The following is a 12,722-nucleotide window of genomic DNA, read 5'->3' as shown; positions in this document are numbered from 1 at the left end:
ACACTTTCTGAGTTGGAGATTGCTGACTGAGCAAAACAGGTCCAATTTTCTTTTAACTATTTGTTTGTAAATCTCCTTTGAGTAATAAATATACACATAAGGGTATGTCCATAAAGAAAACAAGTACAAAGTTTGTGTCAGGAAGATTATTTGACAAATACATCTAAATCCCCTAGGCACTGAAACAGAGCAGAAGGCACAGTGATTTGTGCTTAAAGAGCAGTTCAGATTTTATAGATAAATGTGCATAACAATAATACTCTAAGACTGCGATTTTCTTACCTTCAAGTAAATTGCAACCATTTAATGTCTTTAGCAAAACAAAGGAAACACTACCTTCTTTTAGAAGTACTCTTAAATTCTTTTACTATGAGCTCTTGGGAAATATTTTTAGGGGAAAAAAAAATAACAAACACAACAAAACACATGAATCTGTTATGTTGTAGAATTTACCACTTTGGCTCAAAAGAAAACATAAGATTGAAATATAATATTCCAGGAGATATAATGGCTCTTCAGGAAGCAAACTGAAAATAAACATCAAACATAAATGCCTTAGATGAATTAGTGAACTGTATTGTGTATACAGCTTTTAATCATTATGTGTACTACAATTCAGAGCAAATCAGAGAAGCCACATATACTTAAAACTGGTGATTTTTGCATATATTCTAGACTGCAATATACTTATGAATAACATTAAGTGTATACAAAATCAAAATTCTACAAGTATTATTATGTCCAGTTTTTTAACTATAATTATTAATTTTATAATTATCAAAATTGTCTTTTTTTTTTTTTTTTTCTATTAAGTTTGGCCTACTTTCAACCAATTAATAAGAAAGATGCAGGATTTTCTTATGAAATGTGATTAAAAATATGTTAATAACATATTCACTTTTGTAGATGAATAAGCTTTGTTCATGATAATCAATAAAAATAGTTAACAGTGTTGTACTAAAGTGGCTGCATCTATTCTGAAAGATTATTATACCTTGTTTCAGTGAAGCAGGAAAATCTCTATGAACATTTAAAAAAAATTGAAGTAATTAGTCCAAATTAGTCCAATTAGAATTATTTATTTATTTATTTATTTAATTATTTTTCTGCTAGAAATGAAATTATATCCTCAACAGAATACAATCTGTATGGATGTCATATGTATGCATGTGCTCTGTTGCTTGAGCAAACATAAAAATATTACAGTGTACTTTTGTATGCTCTATAGTATATTGTGTTCTTATAATTGATAATTTAATGTTCTTACTGTTAAAACTAGCAAACAAAGAAGTCTCAGATCTGAAAATAATAATAATAATAATTTAAATTCAAGAAAATATTGTATCACAATTTTCTCAAAATGTTAACAATGGAAATAATTCTAAAACTGTTCTGAAACAGATAAAGAAAGGAAGATATATTCAAGCTTTTTGAAAAGAGCAAGATAATAACAAAAAGAAAACAACCCAAACAGAACAATCACAGAATCACAGAATTGCACAGAATCACTGAATGGCCTGAGTTGGAAGGGACCTCAAGGATCAGCAAGTTGCAACCCCCCACCACACGCAGGGCTATCAACTTCCCCATTTAATACTAGACCAGGCTACCAAGGCCTCCATCCAACCTGGCCTTGAACACCTCCAGGGATGGGGCATCCACAACCTCTCTGGGCAGGCTGTGCCAGCATCTGACCACACTTTCTGTAAAGAACTTCCCCCTGACATCCAACCTAAATCCTCCTTCAACTTAAAATCATTTCCCCTTGTCCTGCTGCTATCAACCCTTTCAAGCTGGTGTAATTTTGTATTTGCCATGAATATTACTTAAACAAACCTGAGCAGGCCCACATGAACTGAATGTGGTTTAACAAATCTTCCTAGCATGTTTTAGGTTAAAACCATCCCCCTTGACTTATAAAACTGTAAAAAGTTGGTCTGTTTATAAGCTCCCTTTAAATTTTGAAAGTCTGCAATGACGTCTCCCTGGAGCCTTCTTTTCTCCTGGCTAAACAAGCCCAGCTGTCTCTTCTTCTCAACTTTCTTCATAAAGGAGGTGCTCCAGTCCTCTGATCATATTTTTGGCCCTCCTCTAGACCACCTCCAAAAGCTCCAAAAGCTTCTTATACTGGGGGCCCCAGGCCAAGATGCAATATTTCAGATGGGGCCTCACAAGGGCAGAGTAGAGGGGAAACTATTGGCTCCCTTGCTCTGCAGGCCACTCCTCTTTTGTACAGCCCAAGATAATGTTGGTCTTCTAGGCTGCAGAGAACACTGATGACTCAACATCAAGCTTTTCATTCACCAGAACCACTAAATCCTTCTCTTCAGACCTGTTCTCAAGGGGTTCTTTTCCCAGTCTGTACTCCTTGTGCTTGGCCTATTTTAATCTCATTAGGTTCTTATGAGCCCACTTTTTGATCTTGTCCTAGTCCCTTTGGATGGCATCCCACTCTTCTATCAACTGCACTGCTCAGTTTAGTTACCCACAAACTTCCTGAGGGTACACTCAATTCCATTGTTTAGATCATTGATAAAGACATTGAAGAGCATTGGTCTCAAGACATCATTCATCACCATCCTCCACACAGGCATACAGCTTCCAGGAGGATCTGTTCCATGATCTTCCCAGGCACAGACATGAGGTACACTGGCCTGTAGTTTCCCAGACCTTCCTTTCTCCCTTTCTTAAAAATGAGAGCAATGTTTCCCTTTTTACAATCCCCAAGGACTTCACCTGACAACCACAACTTTTTCTGTATTTGGTAACGGCTTGGCAACAAAATCAGCCAGTTCTGTCAAGACTTAGGGATGCATGCTATCAAGCCCCATATCAGTCTCAAACTTGTTCTTTGCTTACAGTGGGACTGATTTTAATCTCGTAACACTGCGAGAGGTTTAGGGATGAGAGAGAGATGGAAAATCTGACTGCCAGTGAAGACAACTTGTTGAGTACCTCAGCCTTCAATGCGTTAATTTTTGCCATTTCTCCTTTCTCAGAGGGAGTTCACTTTCCCTGTGGTTTTGTTGTTGTTGTTTGTTTTGTTTTTTGTTGTTTTTTTAACCTATGTACCTGTAGAATCCCTTCTTGTCACTTTTTACACGCTTTGCCAATTTCAGTTCCATCTGTTTCTTGGCTTTTTTGATCGCATTTCTGCATGTCCAGACAGAATCCATGTATTTTTCCCAGGCAAAACATACCTCCTTCCACTGCCTGCACTTTTCCCTCTTTTCCCTCAGTTTGACCAGAGACCCTTGTTCATCCTTGTCAGATGGACTTCCTGCTTCCTCTGCTTAATTTCTCTTGCTGGGGAGAGTTCTTGTGCTTTCAAAAAGGTGTCTTTAAAGAACTGTGAGCTCTGCTTTACTCCTTTGTCCTTATGGACACTGCCCCTTGAAATCTCATCAAATAATTCCTCAAACAACCAATAAAACAAGGGGGAATTTTCTAGAAGTTAAAAAATGGAGATTCAGATTACATTTTAAGAGGAAATCTTTCACTAGGAGGTGGGTGAAGTAGTGGAAGAAGATGCCCCAAGGAACTGTGGATACTCCATCCCTGGAGGTATTCAAGGCCCAGCTGAATGGGGTGCTGGACAATCTGATCTACAGGGTAGAAGCCCTGCCCACAAAAGGGTGCTTGGAACTATCTATCTGTTCTTTAATGTCCCTTCCATCCCAAGCCATTCTGTGATTCTGTGGTAACAGCAAAGAGTCAAACATCACAAAAACATTTCAGACAGAACCTGATTTTACATCAACTAATTTTGAATACCAAGCCCATAAGCATTTTTAGAAATTTAACCTGTTACAAGCATCACAGATTGTGAGTTGAATCATTTATTATGAATTTGCATTTCTCTCTCCTAACGTACTGAGAGGCTAAGGAGACAAATTTCATAAAAGAGGGATTAATCCTGAACAATACAGAACATTGGACATCTCCTGAAAAACAATTATCTGTTAACACACTAAATTCAGCAGAACAGTTTAACAGATTATCCTTCCACTTGTAGTTCACTCAGAAGTTGTTCTCTTAACCTTTCCTGCTTAACTGAAATTACTCATTCTGAACTGTTCAACTACTGTAGATTACAAACAAATTATAATACACTTTTTATGGATGAGAAAAAATATCTAATATTACTTCCATATTTTCTTTTACTATTCTTGGACTGTTCAGAAATCAAGTGGACTCTTTTGAAGTAAAGAAGACAAAATTGGACACTCATTTTCAGACAAATCATATACATGAAAGACTGAGCTCTTTTATTTGTATTTCAGAAAGTTCAAAACTGTGTTCAGTATTTTGCCATGGTACATAATCATGAAATGTTAGTCATTATAATAACCTCAATTTCAAGTCATTGCATTTGAAAGGGTCAGTGGTTGAAGAGTTAGTATTTATAATAGTTCTGTGTGCTCATTTGTGATTACTGTTTCTGAAATATTGAGTGTACCTTTACCATAATAGACTTTTATAAATGCATTTTACTGCCAAATAATTTTTAACTCTTTTCTCTGTGGGTGTATTTCCCTGTCTTCACAAAATGTAGTTTTCCTGTTAGCTGACAAATTATTCTGCTGCCAAGAGTAACAGCCATTTTTTGTAAAACTTCCAAGATGTGTGCTCGGCTAGGTTTCACAACAGATGTCCATTCCCTGTTTCAGGGAATTATATCATAGGATCATACAACTATAGAATGGCCTGGGTTGAAAACAAGCTCAAGGTTCATCTGGTTTCAACCCCCCCTTGGTATATGCAGGGTCACCAACCACTAGGCCCGGCTGCCCAGAGCCACATCCAGCCTGGCCTTCAAAACCACTAGGGATAAGGCATCCACAACCTCTCTGGGCAACATGTTCCAGTGTGTCACTACCTTCTAAGTGAAGAACTTCCTCCTAATATCTAACCTAAATCTACTCTGTCTTAGTTCATAACCATTCCCTCTTGCCCTATCACTACCCACCCTTGTAAACTGTTGTTCTCCCTCCTGTTTATACGCTCCTTTCAAATACTGAAAGGTCATAGTGGATTGTCCACAGAGTCTTCTCTTCTCCAAGCTAGACAAGCCCAGTTCCCTCAACCTTTCTTCATTGGAGAGGTGCTCCAGCCCTCTGATCATCTTAGTGGCCCTCCTCTGGACTTACTCTAAGATCTCCACATCCTTCCTGTACTGGGAGACCTAGGTCTGAATGCAGTACTCCAGATGGGGCCTGGCAAGAGCTGAGTAGACAGGGCAATCACCTCCCTCTCCCTGCTGGCCACTCCTCTTTTAATGAAGCCCAGAACATAGTTGGTCTTCTAGGCTGCTATCTATAAAAGTTCCAATACTTCAGCAGTATTGTTTTACACACATGTAAAAATAAGCTTTTTTTCATATTTAAAATGTTTTGACATCCAACCTTCATATCTAAGAAGTATTTAGGAATATTAATGTTGTATATCTACTTCATTTCAAATAAAATACTACCACTAGGCTGCCATGTTGTTATACATTTGAATCTGTAGATTGCTGAACCTTCTCCTATTCATAGTGAGTCTTTTCAGTACAATGAGATTATTTAAATTATTAATTACATGATAAATTCAAAATGAATATAAAAATTATATAAGTAATTTTTGTTGTACAAGATGCATTTAAACTGGGAATGGAAACATATTGTTAGAGTAGAAAATTTTACTATAAAGGACAAACTCTGTTGGGAAAAGCAATATAATAGATGAAGCCAACAAACTCCATCCTAAATGTACCTTCATCTAGAAAGATAGGACTGCTAGTGCAACTACTGAGTCTATGTGATAGGATATATCTGGTAGAAGAACAGCAGAGAGGGAAAGAAATGAAGTGGTCTGAATCTAAGCAGTACTTTTTTAATTCTGATGATAAAAAGACTCAGTGAGTGTAAAATAGCACAGAAGAGAGAAAATCCAGCTATCAGCAAAAAGCCAGCAGAACTGCTAGTGGTAAGGCATCACTTAATCAAATAAGTTGTTTCAAAAAATTAAGCAGACCAGAACAGAAGCTTAAAGGCTAACACTGACAGAGTACCAATCAAAGTTATCAGCAAACATTAAATTGCTTTCCAAAACAAAATCCACTTCAAAGTTCACTATGCAGTAAAGGGCTACTTCACCATAACATAGCAAGACAGATGTATCCATCAACAAAAATGCTGAGCCCCAGGACAGCGATTTCAAGAGCAAGACATTTTGTTTTGATAAAAGTCCTGTCATCATTTTGTTATGCTAACATTTATATTCAAAATCAAACCATTCACAACTAACATAGGAATATGTGAAACATTTCAGTAGTACAGAAATACAATCTTTAGGAAAATGACTTTACTAATTGTTAACAATTTACAGGAGCACAGAGTAGCCATTCTTTTACTACATAACTATTTCTTCTGTTGATTTTGTAATCAGTTTGATTATTTTATTGGGAAGATTTTGCACTATCAGTAGCTTAAAATAACAGAGAAAGGTACCAAAGTATGTAGTTTACCTTCTAGCCAGAAGCATATTAACTATGCTTGTATCATTTCTGACTCTGTCAGAAATGCCTTTCTTACTTTCCTAACTTCTTTACAGATTTGTCTGGACAAAGGTTTTGGCTTTTTGTTTGTTTGTTTGCTGTGTTTGTTTTTGTTTTGGTTTTCATTTTGTGTTGTTTGTTTTTGTTCTTGATTATTCTTTTTATAATATGTAAAGTCTGTTTAATATTGTATTTGTTTTAATTAATTTTATATAAAACTATAAATTTGTCTATTATTAATGATATTTAATTATTACATTTCCCCTCACTTTTAGGTTTTTTTTGTGTTTTTTTTTTTAGCTAATGCACTGATAAAACTTAAAAAGGAATCTCTGTTTACATCAAAAACTGAAGGTGGGAAAGAATGCAGTTATCAGTGTAAGAAAAAAATATTTCTTTGGATAGCTATCTTAGTAAGTTTGAGAAGCTACCAAGTCAGTAATATGAAGAAATAGCCAAAGACAATACCCCATTAAGCAAGGACTATTCTAATTGCAGAAGAACAGTGAGAAATTAAATAAATAAATAAGTCCATGTACATTGTACATACTTTACTTCTTTATTTGGCACCAGTATCTCCATTAGTAGTAGAGTGTGGTGCATTCAACTAACTCTCTAGGTATGTTCTTTCCGCTGTGAAAGAAACAGCTGCAATGGCAGAATTTTGGTGAGGTTTCTTGCTATTGATGATCTATCTAATTTTTCTAAGGCTGTGTGACCGAGGTTATTATGAAATTGATAAGAGTAAGAATTGTTTTTCCTTCCCTTTTTATACTGAATAGGCTCTAATTTCCAAAAAGAGAAATAATTTGGATCTGATTCAAAATATAACTATGAGTGAAATTAAAGCTTTGTTTATGTCACAACTTTTGTGTAAGTGAAGCATTTAAGACATTCAGGATTTCATGCAAAACGAATATGCCATGAGTTGTCAACACTCTTAAAAATGAGACAGGTTAAGTGGTTAAAGCAAAAGCACAGCCAATAAGGAAAAATATAATTTTGAAATATCACTGATAGTAAAATTCCCATTAAACTTAAATAGCATTTCAAGCACAATCTTAAAAATGTCATTTGATTTATGACTGTTTTTGTTTCCAAACTTTGATGATTTGTGAAATCTAACATTTTGACATGTCCCAAGGAAGAAGGCAGAAAATTAAGGGCACAAACAATAGGAAAATTAAAAATTAAAATAAGTTGTGTAATTTGGGGGGTGGAATAATCTGAAATAAAGGACATGAAATTCAGTTAAAAGTATATATTTTATAAATAAACTTTACACAAACTATGGAAGGTATTGTTATTCAGGGAATATTACTGGTCCTCTAAACTATCAAGCCAAATAAACTAGCAAGAAAATGAGAAAAGCTGACCTTGTGACAAAAAATATTCCACAGGCATTTTACCTAACTCATAAACAAGACTGAAGCAGTTTGAAGACATTTAGAAGGGAATGCAAAGTGAAGGTCAGCCGTCTGTGGTAGATGCAATAAAGACTGTGACTGGATGGAAGAAATTCATTCCACGTATACTTAAAAGCTTATAATGCATGACTGATAGACACTGCAGAGTAATGAATGACACAACAGAAAGAGGGTCCTGACCTAATAATGTGAAGGTACAGAATCAAAATCTGAGAAACAACACAAGAACCTGGAACTGATAAAATCTTATTCAACTATAGTTTTACTTATTCACAGTAGCTATAAATTGAACTCACTGTATTCCAAGGGACAACACTCCTTAAAGTAGTAGCTAATTTGTTCATTTGTGCTTTTAAGCATCCAAGTGCACTTCCCTTATTCTTTTTAGAGCCAGCTTCTGGTTGGGGACTGAAAGTACTCCTTTGATAAGCCAGCTTGACAGAGGAGTAGCATCAGTTTTCAGCCGATATACTTTCTAAATTTAAGCTCAGCTTTCATAGATGAACACTAGGATGTTTTGATTTCTCTCAAAGCTGTGATCCACTAACTGTACAGAGCTCTCTTCTGTTTGAACTGAATGGAATATAAAAGGATGCCACTTTTTCTTACTTTCTGAATGACTACTTTAACTACCTTTAATATTGTCCCACATCATATTCTTGTCTCTGTGCTGGAAACATGCAAAGTTGAAGGCTGGACTGTTCACTGAATTTGGTTGCATGTTTGTAGCCAGAGGGATTGTTGTCAGTGGCTTTAGGTCCAGATAGAGGCATGTCATGAGTAGTGTCCCTAAGGGGTCCATGTTTGGACCAGTGTTTTTCAATGTCTTTTTCAGTGACTTTGTGAGTGCACTCTCAGAAATTTTAGTGTTAACACCAAGCTGAGTTGTGCAGTTGATAAAACAGAAAGAATGGATACCATTCAGAGGGTCCCAGACAGGACAGCAGTGTGTTCTTGCAGCTCAAAAAGCAAATGGTGTCCTAGGCTCCATCAGAACAGGAGTGGCCAGCAAGTACATGGAGGTGATTGTCTACTCTGGGGGCCCTCTCATGAGATCTCATCTGGAGTACTATGCTCAGGTCTAGGGCTCCCAATACAGGACAGACAGAGAGCTGTTGGAGGGGGTCTGGAGGAGGGCCATAAAAGATGGCCTAATTGCAGCCTTCCAGTACTTAAAAGGACCTACAAACACTGTAGAGGAGTCAATTCTTTATAAAGGTAGATAATGGCAGGACAAGAGGGAATGGTTATGAATTGAGGGAGGGAAGATTTAGGTTGGATGTCAGGGGGAAGTTCTTTGCAGAGAAAATGGTGTGGTGCTGGAATAGGCTGCCCAGAGAGACTGTGGATGCCCTGTCCCTGGAAGTGTTCAAGGTCAGGTTAGATGGGGTCCTGGGCAGCCTGGTCTAGTATTAGAAATTGAGGTTTGGAGTTCACAAGCATTTATGGTATTTAGGAAAATGAATAGTGTATTCACTCTTCCTATCAGAAGAGAAAACAAAACAAAACAAAACAAACAACAACAACAACAACAACAAAAAACCAGCTTGATGTGCAGTAAAGAGGACATGCAAAGTAGTTGTTTAATGCAGCTGGTAAACCAAGCTATCAACTGGGATGAGAGCTGCTGAGGATGTAGCTCAGGTATGCGGAACAGCAGTTTGTGCAGTTGTAAGCAAATAAACTCTCTAACAGCAACACTAATAACTAACCTCAAAATCCCCATAGGAACAACAAAATCCATTCTTCCAGACATAATTTTCCTTCCTTTCCCCTGACTTAAGTATACTCAATCATCTTCTGTTCTTTTTGCAATGGCAGGCTATACCTAACACTTCATATTTTCTCATGTTTAGGATAGAAAAATTCATTTTGTCTACTTGGTTGCAAAGCCCCTGTGTCTGCCCTGCTGAATGAATAAATCAAGATAATGAATGAATAATCAAGATAAGTAACACAGAAGAATCCTACTTACAAATGAAAGAAAACATGTTAACAAAGAAAAAAAAATAAAATACTACATTTATTTCTTGCCAAGGTTACAACCATAAAAGCTTGTACCTAAGAAAGAAAACAAAACTATTCCAATCTACAGCAAAGGAGAGAAACACTAAGATTATTAGGTACTTCCTATTATCCTGATAATAATAATAATAATAATAATAATAATAATAATAATAATAATAATAAAAACTAGCATTGATTTAAGTAGTATGTCTCTTCAGTTTTGCATTAAAAAGAACACATTTTAGAGATTTATATAAATAGATTGATCTACATTTCTTTGAAAGAAAAACTGTTACATAAAACAGTGATTAAAAGTTTTCCAATATAGTTTGTAAATAGTTGGTGACTTTTTAAAAAAATCCATGCTTAACTTTAGAACTGTAAAAAATACTACAGCATTGAAAGGAACTGACAGTTATTTCATTCTACAGAAATACAAGAACTGGGAGAACATAATTATCCTATTTGTTGTTATTACTACAGGAATATATACAAAACAAAGAAGCCAAAACCTTTCAAGTGGTTGATGACAGCAATTTTGGTAAGAGAAACAATCCAGAGAGGAGAGGATATGGAACACAGCCAGCGAAGATATGCAGATACTCTGTTCTGAAAGGTTTAAAAGAGATGTAACTTGTTATGTCATGATGTATTCTAAAGTCTTAGCTTTTTTCTTTTTCTGTTTATATGTATATATATGTATATATTTTTATTTATTTATTTATTTATTTATTTATTTATTTATTTATTTTCCTTGCATTAACAGAGGAAGGAAGTGTAATGGAAATGGAATTAGTATTATTGGTGTTGCCTTATTAGTGGCCTACCAGTACCTGAAAGGTGCCTACAGGAAAGTTGAGATGGGACTTTCTGTAAGGGCATGTAGAGACAGGAAAAAGGGGAATGGCATTAAAGTGGAAGAGGCTACCCTCTTTTCTTCATACCAGATATCAGGAGGAAATTCTTTACTGTGAGGGTGATGAGATACTGGAACAAGTTGCCCAGTGAGGCTGTAGATGCCCACTCCCTGGAGGCATTCAAGGCCAGACTTGAAGGGACATTGAGCAGCCTGGTCTACTGAGCAGCGTCCCTGCCCATAGCAGGGGAGTTAGAACTAAATGATCTCAAGGATCCCTTTCAACCCAAAACATTCTGTGTTGATTTTGTTGTCAAATTGTATCCTACAGAAATAATTATTGACATGTATATTTCTTTTATATATGACAAATATGGATTTTCATTGTTTCACTTCTCCTCACATTTCTGCAACCTACTTACCATTCACTGTTTGTGATCATCTACAGATAGTGAAAAAATTGTGTTAAGATTATCTTAATATCTGTCCAAGATGTGCTAAGATTTAAACAACAGCTCTGTGTTTTGGTAAGAAAATGCCCATCTTGTCTTGGATATCTGAGCAAAAGTCAGGTAGCTATATTAACACTGGCATTATCAAAACAGCTGTTGTATTCAAGTCAGTTGGAATTGGTGTCTTTCCTTGGCAGATAATACAGTTCCATTATAAACTGACCAATAAAGAAGAATTATAACTTCTGGACATGACTTTTTTTTTTTTTTTTTCTTTTTTTATATCTACAATTAATGCCTCTTCATAGTGCAGACCTCATTTAGCATGAATTCTGAGGGAAACAATAAAAAATAAAAAAATGAAGTTTTAATGTGTTTTTTCCCAATCCAAGTTAAAAATGTAAAATATAAGTGGCAATTAAGTATGTGAAGCTAGTAAGTTCTTCACAGATGGGTAAAGACAACTTTTAATACTAGTTGATTTCAAAGGATTATAACCATCATAAAGTCAGTATGAAACAATAAAAATAGTTGGAGGGGCCACTTACAGCAAGTCAGCCTACTCTCTTCTGTCATGGCAACACCTGCTGAGAAAAAAAATAAAAATAAAAATAAAAAAATGGGTTATGGGTTGTTGCTATAGGTCACATAGAAATATTTCCTGCCTTTATCGAGCCCAGATAAAATACATTATTAGAAGACTAGCATGGTGCAGACCTCTGATTTCATCTGTTATTGATTTTTTTCATGTCAGCAATGATCCAAAGTAATTAAAAAGGATTCCAAGACCGTGAGGTGATTGGTTAAAAGATCACAGGCACAGGTACTGTTTTCCTCAGTCCTTCCAGGCTCGCTATTTACAATACATGACACAGCTTGCTAAAACTTAAGGGACTGCATGCTAGTGAGATCCTTCAGGTCTGCTCCACGAGGTTGTGGATTCAACTAAACATACTGAAATGTTTCTACATTGATATTCAGAGAACACTAGCTCATGGAAATGTAATATAAAACTTTGAAAATTTCTGATATGTTGCTGTGTGAAATTATATTTTAAACCCCCCCTTGCCCAGGTACTAGCGAAACCCCCGCTAGGGCCAAAAAGACCACCGTGACTCATCAAGAAAGGTGGCAAAATGGCGTTTATTAGGAGTAATCAACACCTTATATACCTTAATTACTTCATCTACGCCCCCTAGGGTGCACGTTTGAAATGCGCACCCAAGGTACATCACAAGGTAGGGGACAGAAGAGAGGGGGCCACTGCCGCGTCACATCCCGAAATCTTCGCTCACCGCCTATGTTATCTCCCCCCCTCCAAATACTACAAGGTTCAGCCTCGTTAGCATCTACAACACTGATAAACCTGTAATCCTTTATGGTGGTTGATGGGATTTTTGTGTTGTTTTTGGTACAGAACTGATGAACAGATATGAAGATGG

Source organism: Excalfactoria chinensis, chromosome 1 (genome assembly GCF_039878825.1).
Source record: "Excalfactoria chinensis isolate bCotChi1 chromosome 1, bCotChi1.hap2, whole genome shotgun sequence".
Lineage (NCBI taxonomy): Eukaryota > Metazoa > Chordata > Aves > Galliformes > Phasianidae > Excalfactoria > Excalfactoria chinensis.
This window is presented reverse-complemented; position numbering follows the sequence as displayed.